General features: G+C 41.9%; 1 long non-coding RNA gene across 2 annotated transcripts in view; it reads right to left on the reverse strand.

Annotated features, from left to right (window-relative positions):
- The window catches only part of LOC109638882 (uncharacterized), a 128,453-nt gene that overhangs the window by 45,233 nt on the left and 69,232 nt on the right, over window positions 1-13,988 (reverse strand). The gene's annotated exons all lie outside the window — the stretch shown is intronic.

Consider the following 13,988-nt stretch of genomic DNA (forward strand, 5'->3'; position numbering starts at 1 on the left):
AAAGCTAAATTTAGGACATCCATATATGCACTTCATACACCCACTCACATGAATTCAGAATTTCACAAATCTATGCACGCAGGGACATACAAAGGTCCAGCACATATACAAAAATGAATATACATATGCAGCATCCTAATGCAGTCATGTATATTGCATGTGTAAATTTTCTCTGGCAGCACGTTTAATTATGCCGGAACAAAACCTGAGTAAGCTGTGTCTTTGTCGTTACACACAGAGCCGGATGAGAAGCTCGGCATAAATTTCATTTGTGGGCATCCTGCGTGTGTTTGTCCAAGATTAGCTGTTCATGTATGTTTCTACAAGAGGCTACAGGAAGTTGTTTATGAAGACAAAAAAAAACAGAAAATCTTCCAGATGCATAACAGGGGGAAAGACAAAGGCCAACTCTGCTCTGGTAACTCTGAAAGTAGGAGCTCCGACTGCTTAGTCTACTGAGCTGAAACACCACTGAATTGTGAATATTACCCATTATTCCTGGCTTCCCTGAACCAGACGAGCTGCCGCTGCAATAAATACACAATTCAGTTTTGAATTCTTCACATTTGAAAATATTCCTCACTTAATATGGGAGAGCAACGCTGGATTTTAATGACTAAGTCTTTTTAACTGATCTACAGTTCGGCAATTTATGCTGCGACTATCAGTCCGTTATGCACCTCTCTCAGACCATCAAACTAATTTTCAAGCAGCTATTTTAAGGTTGAAAAGTTATAACAGTTTCCTCATTGCATTATCATTGCAGCATCTCTGTCTTTTATTTTCCTGGCAAGGTCGCCAACTTCAGGAACACCACGCCCATGAACAAAACCGAGATATCGAAGGTTATGACACCAGATGTTCCAGAGCAACCTTTTAACAAATGTTGTTCGGCTGTATACGGACAATGATTTTTGTATCTGTCCAGCTCACCTGAGCAGATGGTGGGTTCGAGTCCGGTGAGGCCGAGGAAGTAAAACGTCAGTCGTTGGCCAGGAGGTGGATGAGTTTGAGGCTGAAGCTTATATGCTTATAACGTTTCCATGTTAACATGTATTTATGAGCTTCAAAGAGTCTGTTATATAAGCAGTTTCCCTACAGCTGTATATGTATTGCACCATTTATATTCCTGGAAAAGGAATATAAATTCTACCAAAAAATAAATACAAATTTGCAACAAATAAAGTCAACAATAGGGTAATAGGAAGGCTGACCCTGCTGGATTGAAATGACCCGCACGCCAAATGTACCCGTGCAATATCCATACTCTATTTTCCCCATCAGTGCTGTGCCGGTGCAAGAGCTCCACCACGTTGCTGGAGCAGAGAAGCAGCAAAGCTGGGCTGTTGTTTTCCACCCGCAAACCCCAGGTGTCATTCTGGACTCCGCCCTCTACTTCCAGGCTCACATCAAGCCCATCATAAAATCATCAAACTCCTCAGTTATATTTCCAGACTCTACGGAAACTTTAGGACTCAAGCAAAGTCTCGCCCAATGACAAATTCGCTTAAAGGGACTGTCGGAATAATAAAACAGAAAAGTGAGTGCTAACAGGTTATTTTTGACTGATGGAGAAAACATTACAGATGTCAGTATCATAAGCAAACACTCTAAATCAATGGCATATTAGATGGAAAAATAAATAGTTCTGCTTATCATCACATTTTTGTCACTTGTGGGCGAGAAATAAGTGTTGCACTTAAACCAAAATAGCAAAATGTGCACTGGAGTCACATATTGACCGTTGCCGGAAGGGGGGGTTTTTTCAAATGTCTGCCTCAGATTGGGAGGAACATTTCTACATCTCCTCGGAGTTGTCCTCATTGATCGGAGATGGATCTTAAGTGTCAGCGTTTTTGAGTTGGTTGCTTCATTCCTGCCTGGTGCTGCTAACAGCATCTGGGACCATTTTCTGGGGGATGTTTTGCCCTTTTTAGAGACTCTCATCAGGGTCCTTTGTGTGAATTTGGCTGTTCTCTCCCATTCGTCAGGGTTGCCTCTCTGTCAGAATTTGTATTCTCATCAGCTCGATTTTTTAAATGTCTGCTCTTATTTTGTGCATCTTCGTCTGATGTGACTGAACTGACCAATATTAGCGGGGCTCCTGTTCCAGGGCATTAGGTATGAAAGAAGAGAAGCATTCATCAATTTCCATCCTCAGGAGATGGCGACCTGGGTTACACCTACCTGTTTAAGTCTGTGACGGCAATTCATTACACTGTAATAGCCCATCAACAAGGCTTGCACTTGAATTATAAGCTGTGTAATGTGTCTATAATAAGATATGATTTTTACAACAAAAAATTAAACGGTACCCAGAAACATCACCAACTTCAAAATATAATGAAACGCAGTATTATATCAGGCTAATAACATGTTCAGCACAAATAAGCAGTGGCCCCACATAGAGCTATTGCCAAGTGCTTGGCCGAGCCAGGCGTTAACCTCATCTGGTAGCGACACTGATAACACGATGAGATCTGTCCGATTGAAATCAGGAGGTGATCAGTCGATCGTATTGAACATCAGCTTCCTAATCGTTAATCGGAGTAGCAGGTCGCAGTGTCGGGGAAAAACAGAAAACCTTTTTTTTTTTCCACTGGCGTGTGGTGTGGAGACAAACAGCCTAATCAGTCACAGTCGGGTATAAGGGGGCCAGCGCTGAGCACATGGGAATTTAGCCTGGGAATTTATATGTGAGAAAAATCTCTTTTTTTTATGGCACTGATTGAAACTGCCTACCTGTGTTTCTACTCATACGTCGTATCAAACACTTGGGTTGATCCAGTCCTTGTGTGCATCTGCATTTGGTCCTCACCTCTCTCAAGTGTGACAGTAAACAAAAACAGGATTTTCTGCAGCTGAATTCAAATGTCATATCCTGCCTCCTTCAACCAAGACGCCACCCCTTGTCTGAATGACATTTGTGAACGCTTCTGATCCCAACAATCTCCTTCCAGGTTCTTCATAGGTGAGAAGGAATGCGTTTTCAAGTGTTTTCACATTCACATCCACTTGGTCATTTATTCTCCAATCAACCATATCTGCTGGTCTTTAAACTGTGGGAGGGAGCTGGGGTAGCTGGAGAAATCCCACGTAGACAAGCGGACAACTTGCAAAATCTGCACAGAAGCTTCCTGCTGCAGCCGACTGTGTCTTCACCAAGTATTTGTCATGTCCATATAGCTCTGCCAATGTCCTATCCAGAATTGTCCATTCTTCTGTTTTCTTGATTTGTGTTGTCGAAAATTAGCTGAACAAAACAATCACTTTCCTCTTATTGAGACACACAGGCATGTGAAGGAAGCTCAAACCACAAGGAGACAAATAACCTTCTTCCAAGGGAGAGTGATTACAATTTCTCTCCTTACACCCTCACCCCTATGGGGTTGTAATCAAGACCTTCCCTTTGCACCTATAGTGATTGATAGTTACACTCCCCCTCGCAATCAATAGTTTGATGATATTCTGCAGTTCTGATTGAACAATGACAAAAAAATTCTTTTTTGTGACTTTACCCACCACAAATGATAATGTTTCTTCTTTTTCATCTGGGTGATAGTCCTCCCCACACTTTCATTTTGTATCTGTTTATTCAAAAAGTACCGTTACTTTAGCTTTTTTCTATGACATCCTGCAAGCCACATTATAGTTAAGTAAGCTATTTTAGAAATGTTAGTTTAATGGACAGACATCCTCTCAAGATTTCTGTTCCTCCACATCCAATACAGTTTAATGAAACGTTTTGGTGCCCAAAATGTTTCTATCATTTGACAAATTATTCATGAACGCCCAATATAGAAATGAGAAGAAGGGAGAAACTATGAAAATATAGTTTCTAAATATATATTTAAAGCCAGACAGGAGCACATGGCAGGAGTGATTTAAAGTCAGAACTCCCCCCTCATTAAAATGAACTACTGTCCTGAGTCATCATCTTGAAAAGCAGGGATTTTTAGGGAAGCTGCGTCGTCATGAGCAACCAGAGCATCACTTTAGACTTACACTACATTTGAATTTGTTCTCCCCCCCATGCACCATCAGCACTCCTCACACACTCACTGGGTGGAGGCTGCCAAGTTCATTTTTTAACCTGGTGTTTTTTGTGCTAGCCTATGCGACATGCTATTTACAAGCTGATTTCAATGACAATGGATTAAGTGCTGCGGCACACTTGTGTAAGAGGACTGCAAGAGTGGTTAGGCAGAAAAATGGGACATGAGCATAAACACCAGAGAGATCAGGCCATTGTTTCTGCCTCTAAATATACAGAATTCAGCTTCCTGTGGCTGCACACACACAGACACAGAGAGAGAATGACATTTACCAGTCCTGAGAGAGGCATATTTTCTCCTGCTTGACTCACAAGCTGTTAATGCCCTCTTGCTGTCACACAGTAAACTGCACTTCTATTCTTCACACACATTCATCCCTGACTTTACACGTGATCAATAGGCATTTTTATCATGTTAATATTTCACGGGATAAATGTGCTCTCGCCTTTAAGCATAAAGATGGAGTTTGCACGTCTTCTTCTGCCATATCCTGCCGTCGAAAGAACTTACAATTTCACATGCATTCACTTCCTGTTTTATCCAAGCAGTATTTATGCAGGAAGTCTCCTGATATAGCTGAGAACATCAATAATCAAAAACTATTTAACATAAGCCTAGTCGCATTTTTGAATGGCTGTTTATCTTTATTTTGAGGGGTCCACCCACAGACTGTATATAAAGATGCTGGAGCCAAAGCATCTCAATCACCACCTGGTGAAAGGTTAAAATATCATGATTAAAAGGTTGCAATACTTTTACAATAACGTTAATTACAGCTGGTTTAGGTTTCTGTAGTGGTGAGCTGACAGTATAGATGATAATAACAACAATGTATTTCCACAGTGTTTTCAAGAAGCGGCTATGTGTCAAAACAAACCCACAAACACACTGTAGAGGCTGTAGGGGCTCCTGCATTACTTACAGCAATATATGAGACTTAAAAGGATGGATTCCTTGATGGATACCACTGTAGTGCATGTGGCCAAAGATTTAAAAATAACTTATACTGCCTAAACACATGTTCCTTAAGGCAGAGGGATTTAATGACTCGCCCAAGACGAGGAGCAACCAATGTTTTTTCTCTCTCCCTCCCCCCAAAGCGTAGGATCATTTACTCCATATTGCAGCTCAGTACAGATGATTTTTCAATTTTCATGTACCTCCTGGGTTTTTCTGAAACACATTGAAAGGATCTGCCCTGAGTAATGACTTTTTTTCCCCCTGACTTGCAAGGTAGCTTATAGATATACAATTTACACCCCAGCCGCTATCTTCAGAAAGCACTGCGGAATACACAAGTGTCGATAGGTGTATAGTAATGGCCGCGGGTAATGGCTATCCCAGAAAACAGCTGCCACATATGTCATGTCTTGATTCCGTTTTTTAAAAGCTGAGGAAGTTCACTTCTATTGAGCATCAAAGAAAAAAATATATCAGTATAAGATATAATATATGACCTTTTTTGTTGCCTCTACTTTAGTTTGAGAGTTATAGGTCAAAAGTAAACTGCTGCTGTGTTTCAAACTCCCGACGCCCCCAGAACCAAAACCCTGCACTCTGATCCTTTGCAGCTGTTGGCTTCAATAATATTTTACTGTATAATTTCCTATGTAAATGACCTGCGGGGCTCCAGGTGTCATTAGAAACATACTTTTGTGGTATGTGTTTTATTGCCACTGTTAATTTTATGAGGGCCGTTAAGTTAAGTGGAGGTGTATGCTGCCAGCAATCAAGCTGCTTGAATCAGCAGTTTATTAGCAAACCCCCCACCCTGCACACGCACTCTCAAAAAAAGAGGGAAAAGGAGATGAAGTTTGGTTTGCTGCACCCCCTGAGGCCTGAGAGCGACCACTTGTGCCGTTCCTTGGAATGATAAATCCAAGAGCGGAATTAAAATGCAGCAATCGTCGTTTGTATCGATGTTACACACTAAACTTCCCTCACTGACTCCATTTAAAGGGGCAATGAGTGAGATTTATACTGCCACATAAAACAAAATGACCACACCATATCATCTGTGGGGTTATTGATCAATTCCAGTGACCCAAAAAAAAAAATACTGCAGCAGGTGTTTGGGGCGTCTGGCTTTGAGAACTTACTGTCCAGCACCTGACTGGCAATTTAAACTGCTTAGCATCGGAGGACATTGACAGGACGGTGGTTAATCTGATCGTTTGTCACGCAGGAAGTGAGGGGAATGGTACAGAAGTAAATGGACAGGAATTCTAATAGTGTTCCGTGATGGTTCCCCCAGAGAGGAGGATGAAGTTACAAAATACTTATTAGCCTTCAACACCTAAATAAAAGCCAACTGGACAAGAGGAGTTTTAGTTCATTTACAGTTAGAGATGGAGGATACAAAAGGTCGTTCACTTTGCGATATTGAGATTTGGCTTTCAAATACTCACAAGATTTACAATTACAATATTCAAGGTTTGACATAATGAAACTTTTATCCTAAAAGAACAAGTTCCTCACAAAAAGTCCAGTTTAAGTCCTGACGGTTCTGCTCACCTGACAGATTCACAGCTTCCCAGGCACACAAACAACATGTCCACCAAACAAGTCCCTGATTCTTATCTTGACAACATTTTAACCTTGTACATAAATTGAACCAACTTTCACCTCAGTCTGTCTTGTTGGTAGAAATGTGGGACCTAAATCTTTCAAGGCAGAAGAGTTTGTCCCTGCCTAACTTTCTGCACAGATTATTTGCTGCAGCAACAAATGCTCACATCAAACATTTAAACATATTTTCTATGAGTCCTTTAAATCAATTTTTTTGCTGACCAAAAAAAGGGGAATGCTGCTGTGGGGCAGCATTTAATATAAAAAGCAAAAACTCTACTTACAGTATAAGATACTAACACACACACACACACACACATATATCTTTAAGTAATACTTCTCTCAATAGAATTCAGTTTCATGTTCGCCCATGTTATAATGTCTGTATCTGATTTTTTCCAGTTTGAATTGCCTTCTCGTGCTTGACCAGGCACCTGTGGTCCCTCTCTGAGCGCCGTTAGACTCCAAGAGTCACTACAGATGAAGGTTACACTCCACATTTAACCCCTTCCTCTTGATTTAAGGATTAAACATGCCAATCCCTCACCAGCGGCACTTTTTCATGGAGTGACTTTGGCCCTGAGCACTTGAAAATGCTGAGCATTAACCCACGCCCCTGGCACATGATCAATAAGCTTTGGAGACGCGCACGCGCCCCCACTGACTCGGTTGCACACACAAACAGGAGTCATTGCTTCCATTATTGAAACTATTAACACCAAGCCAATATCGATCCATCACCCTTGCCTCTCCTGCTCCACACCCCCACCCCTCCCTGTCCATCAAGGGTATGTGTGCATGTGAGGAAAGGCAGAATGTGTACATGTGCTTACATCATATATGCACGCTTGTTGAATATTTGCACTCTGCAGCAGCACCACACCTCCCTGATTTGTATTGACTTCTCTACCCCACTTGACAGCTGACATCACTGCCTATAAGCATAAAGCATTCACAGCTGGGCCAAACACTTGATAGAATTCATGATAAAAAAGTGCTGCAACTGGAAGAAAAAAAAATGTACCCCCATCTCTGAAGAGGTGACCTTTAGCGGAGAGGGGGAGGTTCCTGCAGCACTCTGATGGCAAGAATTCAAATGCAGGTTCGCAGCGTAGCGCTCGGCAACTATCTCCTCCCCAGTGGTGCCATTAATAATGGGAGCCAATCTGCCTCGCTGAGACGTGGGGAATGTAGTCATCTGTAGCACAGTGGTGCGGCCAGATAAATGCTGCTAATTGATATGGACGGCAGGAGCTTCGCAGTGTGTGGGATTGGAAGGTGGCAGGGCGGAGAGAGCCCGACGTGTTTTCAGGCTGTGATGAGCCCACTAAATGTGGACCAAAAGGGAAACCAAATTAAACTCTTTCTCTACTTTTCTTTTGCTCTTATACCCATCTTCTGTTCTTTCCTCCTCTTGAGCATCTTCCAGAGAGATTGCATCCAGAGTAACAAGACACATATGTATTCAACCGAGTCTATCTATTTTCACCCCCCTCTCTCAGTCCAATGATTGATGCATCCTTTCAGCATGTACAGTCTTGCTATCCACAGGGATGAATAAACCACAGATGAGAAGCAACACACATACACACACACACACACACACACACACACACAGCCCAAGCACTTACATTGGAAGCACACCCAGATGTCAACATAAACAAATGCATAAAAAGGAATCTGATATAAAGAAATAAATATTCACTACAACACACACACACACAATGTTCTCAAGCTTTGACTGTACCTTTTAGTCTTACCCATCATTCACACTGTTGCATCTGTCATGGATTCTCACTTGCTTTGCAGCGATGTGCATGCGCCCGTGTTCTTTTTTAGTTTTTCGCAGGGGCCCACTCCGCTTTCATCTCCTCGCCCCTGTGACTCACTACAAGACAGCCCCGCGTCCATTCATCCGCAACGCAACAGACGCGAGACAGACAGCCAGGACCGGCGAGATGCATGTCTCTCCTCAAAGACTTGTCTGTTGGGCGCGCTTGACAAAATAATAGGGGGCTGGAATGTGTGTTTGTGATGGAGGGGCCCTTTTTGTGGCCATTACTACTACAAAGGTGAGTTATGGAGTTGATGTGCCTGTTGTAAGCCGAAGACGCAAACAGGGGAAATAAATGCACGGTGGCAAGAGAGTGACATAAGGTCTCACTCTGTTTTTCAGTCTCAATGACAAACCTAATTGTGATACCTTTTACTCATGGACAAGCAATTTATAGGATATTCACCTTGGGCATGGCGGGAGGGGGGGTATTTATATATGAACAAGCTCCAGAATTAAGCAGCTACATGCACAGGGGCAATGCAGCATGATTGACTTGCATGGACGCTTTGCAGTAAAGCATTTTGGAAAAGCACCAGTGCCCTCTTGTGTCCAAACATCAACTCCACAGCTGCTATTTAAAAAAATATTACATTCATTTGGGGTTTTGCTGAAGAGGGATGAGCAAAATAAGAGAGCGAACCTTTCAGTGTCACACGGATGCAGTGAAATCTGTCCCAAGCGAGTCTGGCAAATGTGTGACTCAGCAGGGGGGGCATGCACAGCCTGCACAGCAGAAATGTCAAATTTAAATTCAACCTGTCTAAGCACACTCTTACTAAAAACAAGCACATTTAGCTGCCAGTGCATTATTATTTGATTTCACTTGTTAATAAATCACGTTGCCCCACATAAGAGCACATCAAACATTGTATTAAGATCAAAAAAGACTTGCCCAAAAAAACAGATCCATCAACCTGTGTTCCTCGTGTCATCTAATTCTTCCCCCTCTCCTCGTTTAAACTCCTCTCGACTTCTGTCACATCTCTTTTTTTTTTGACCGCTTCCGTTAATGCAGTGTGATAATCAAACCGCTGTGTTTGCGACACAGCTCTTAACAGTTTCTTGGAACAGAAATAGAATAGAGCCCTGGAGTTTTATCAAGGAAATACTTAATGTGTGTTTAAAAACAGCCTCCAAATTTTGGTTCCAGACCCATTTAACTTCATTTGAATAGTCCCAGCTGTTTGAAATAAAGACACTTCATTGCTGTTGGATACATTTTAGTGACAGACGGGGTTTTGAAGGAATATTTCAGTCTAAAATCACAGCTATGATCATCTTAGTGTCCTAAAGCACAATATGTTCATTTGAACTCAGTGTGTCTAATGAGATGGTTGAGCTTGCATGATGTGTCACAGGGCGAAGCCGAGAGTTTCCATCCTGCCTCATCTGTCGTGTCCAGGCCAGACTGAGTAATAATCTCTCTTCATTTTTTCTAGAATTTCAAGCTGTTCAAGGGTTAAGCAACATGATTTCAGCTGTTTACATCACATGTTCTGTGTTTTCCTCTTTGAAATTTAAAGAGGCTCCTTGTAAACAACGGAAAAATACAGAATACACCAAAATACAATCTGCGTATCATCCCTAATTAAACATTTACAGAGATAATGATTATTCAAACATTTTAAATTCTTAAATTTTTACCTCCATGCTCACTTCCCTGCCTTTTGTTGGCACAATGCTAAGCTACACTTGCCATATTAGCCCAGGGGAGACTCAGTGCATTGTGTTGTTGCATCCTCAAGTGTGTATGTGTGTGTATATACATTTTGTTAGAACCTTTTCCAGCATACACACTGTCTTAATGAGGCAAAACTTAATTTCTGAGGTTCAGGTTAAAGGTAGGCATGGGTTGGTCATCGTTAAGGTTGGGTACAAGGTTTTGGTTAGACTATCCACAATAAATGGTAGTTATTGCAAAGTCCTGACCAGCTGTGGCTGATCAAATAGACGTGTACCTCCATTGTGTGTGTGTGTGCACATTCATTTTCATGCACAACACAACCACTGCAAGGGGTCAATACTTTACCCGACAGCTCTTAAAAATAAATGCACTTCAAATTCTAATTATCATCTGATTAATTTGAAATAAATCAATTAAACTCTTCATTCCAATAAATTTACCTTTAGTATTTTAAAGTCATTGGAAGTGAAGTGTTTTCGGAGGTTGCAGATTTTGACAGTAAAAGCAGAGGAGGGCCGTCTGTTTTCAACACAATTACAATACTATTATTAGAATTAGTAGAATTAATCAAAGTGTAAGGAGATTAAGTAAGAGCAATGACATTCACACAATTTATCTACCCCAATACATACACTGCGTGCAGCATAAATCATCCTGATGTTGGATTAATAATAAGGCTGTAAGACATGAAAGTGCTAAAACAAGAAATCAAGCAAACGCGCACTTTCCTGCCAATTATAACGTATTTATCTCTCCAGCTCTGCAGCAATAACAGCCCGAGTCAAACCACAGCTGGCGTCGCCGCTGACAGTGGAAGACTTCACTGCGGCGTAATTAGCTCGGAGGTGGCGGCTGAAAGTAAACAGATAAACTAATAGAAAGATACAGATATAACTGATGCTGACGGTGGAGGGGGTGGGGGGGAGCTGGGGACTCTCCTCAAACAGAGATTGTACATTATGTTTCGCCTGCTGGATAATTAGGTTGTGCTGGGGTTTTTTATTTGTATGTGTGTGTGCGTTTGAAGGGCCGGTGTGTGTTTGTGATGAGAGCACAAGTGTCCCCATGTTGAAAGCCTTTGTCTCATGTGCACGTTGGTGCATGTATCAGGCCGCTCATCTGTCAGATTGCGTGTACCTGCATGTGAGCAGGCACCTTTTTCTTTTAGGGCAAATCACCTTCATTATAAATGTGTCTCATTAGAGTAATGAGACGATTTCATTATCACTTAAACGACCTTGTCCCTGGTGCTAAACAAGGCCGGCTGTTACAAAACCCAGCGGGCTTCTTGAGTTGAATCACAGCGGGGGTCAGGCACGCAGGTGGGTGGGTGGGTTGACAGGTGTTGCCAGCTGTAACGTGAACAGAGACGTCTAATTGAAGTGCATGACGGGGAGTTCACGCATTTTTTGATTGTAGATAAGAGTTAATGACGTGAATGTTTAATAGGCTGGAGTCTTCCTATTGTAAAATTACATTGTATTATGTCTTCAAACAGTCAAGTAATCATGTGTTATGTCACCTATAAGATGAGCATCTTGTTATACAAACCTAATCTGGGAAATCTGGAATGACAGTGAGGAAACAACCAAACTACTCAGGGAGCCATTTCTCTAGAGATGCATTAATTGTTTAAATTAAAGCATATATTTTAAACTCTATACTGATAGGCCTTCACTTTCATAGTGCTGCACACACGGAGAGAAAAGTGAGAAGTTTGTGTAAAGAATTCAAAAAAGAAAGTCAACACACACTTGGCCAGTTAGGGAATGTGGGATTGTCAGACACAGCCTATGTTTTTCCATGTTTGCTTGATTTCCACTTCTGCATCAAGCTTTAAAATAATCATGAACTCTTGAATAACTCTGCTAATGAAACTTCTGCTTTGAAAATAACGTCAGAGAGATGAAAACCTGGTTCACAACAAGTTCCCTCCCCGCAGGACATTTCATCGACCCCCTGATCTACAATTTGGGAGCCAATCCCAGCTGAGATTCACGGGGTCGCAGGGTTAACATACAGCGACAAGCCACCATTCACGCTACAGGGAGTCTCCATGAAAAGAGAAAGAACCCAAATTAAATGACCCGACTCAAAGTCTCACAGACCAATGTTCAAGGATCTTCACCACACACAAAAACAACACGCCAACACCACAGCAGTCTACCACGGTGATGTTTACGGCCCACAAGGCAATATGGTGAGTCGTATGTCAGTCAGGCTCCTTTTCTGCTCACTGCCATGCCAGGCTGTGTTCTAAATACAATTGCCAACTTTGAAATTAATCAATAAAAAGATGACATGTGAAATATGTGCATAGCTGTTTGTTTTGTGTGTGTGTGTGTGTATTTCCTCAATTTGTCTGGCACCAAAAATTAAATTAACTCTCTTTGTGTTTGTTTTTATTGTGGCCTTAACTTTATCTCTTTAATTTATATATTTGATTCCTATGAAACATGTTTACTGATTCATGTACCTCTATATACTAGCATGTTTTGCTTCATGTTTCATCCTTTTTTTATCTGTAAAGCACTTTCAGCTGCATTTAACGGATGAGAGGTGCTATACAAATACAATGCATTATATTATTATTACACTGTACGATGGTGGAAGCAGACCAAATTCAAAACATGGAGACGCACTGTCAGAACGTTGATTTGCTCATTTCGTACAAAGTATATACAGAATGTATACATACAATAGATGTGCACCCTCACACACTCTCCCTCTCCTCAGCTCTACCTGGCTGCCACTAAAGATCCTCCTCTCATCCTTGCTAAGCACTCAATCTGTTTGGTGAGTGAACTTTAGTTGTTGGAGAGCTTATCTCCCGCTTGTAAAGCACCCAGCAGCCAAACACTAGGGCCCTAATCCCCACTCTCCAAACACCTCACTCACTATTTGCTCTCATTCTAATTGTCTTCAAGGCGTTTCAAGGCTCACACAGGTTAGTTTCCCTGTGTGTGTGTTTTAACCTCCTCCCCTGTACATGTGGGGCAGTAAAAACTCCAAGTGTGTGCGGGTGCGTGCCTTTATGAGTTTCACCGGTATGGTCGGGCAGGGACCAGTGACCACGCAGCCATCAGGGTGCATTTAGGAGGATTGCCACTGTGTAGGAAGGGATCAGGCCCAGAGTCTAAACCAGAGCTGTGTGGACACAAGCCCAGAATCAGCATTCAGCAGTGAGTGTGTGTGTGTGTGTGTGTGTGTGTGTGTGTGTGTGTACGCTCACCCAATGGGTAACAGTTCCTGGTCACAGTCTGTGGATGAAAGTAATTGCCAGTGGAGGGCAACGTGCAGCTGAGGCCCAGAGATGGTGTGTGTCTGTGTCAGTGTATTTTGTGTGTGCTGCTGCTTTTGTCCAATGAGCCAATACTCTATACACACAGTGGATTTTCTGCTTAGTCACATGCACAAATATATGCAGTGTATGAATTGGTCTATTAATAGATAGTGTTGTGTTTGTGACCCACCTGTGTGCACTTTCCTCACACTGCAGAGTGGACAGTCCTGACCTGGCAGATGTGTATGAGCCTGACCTACGGTTTTAATTTACAATTACGTGTTCAGCTTTTCAGGAAACTAGAACGTGAAAGGCGTTAAGTACATACTGTAATGTTCATCGTCATATCAACAAGGCAGAAAAAGACTTTATATAGTCCATGTTGTAGTCAATCATCCAGAATGTGATTTAACACACATGAAGTCAGTTACCACAATCATTAAAGACACAACTGGAAAATAATACAAAACATAGTCTCAAACTAATTCTGCTATTCAGAGACAATATAGAGTCACAGAAAACAATCCTCCAAGTTTTCCTTCAAGACATTAGGGTGGAGTG

Source organism: Paralichthys olivaceus, chromosome 24 (genome assembly GCF_024713975.1).
Source record: "Paralichthys olivaceus isolate ysfri-2021 chromosome 24, ASM2471397v2, whole genome shotgun sequence".
NCBI classification, from domain to species: domain Eukaryota; kingdom Metazoa; phylum Chordata; class Actinopteri; order Pleuronectiformes; family Paralichthyidae; genus Paralichthys; species Paralichthys olivaceus.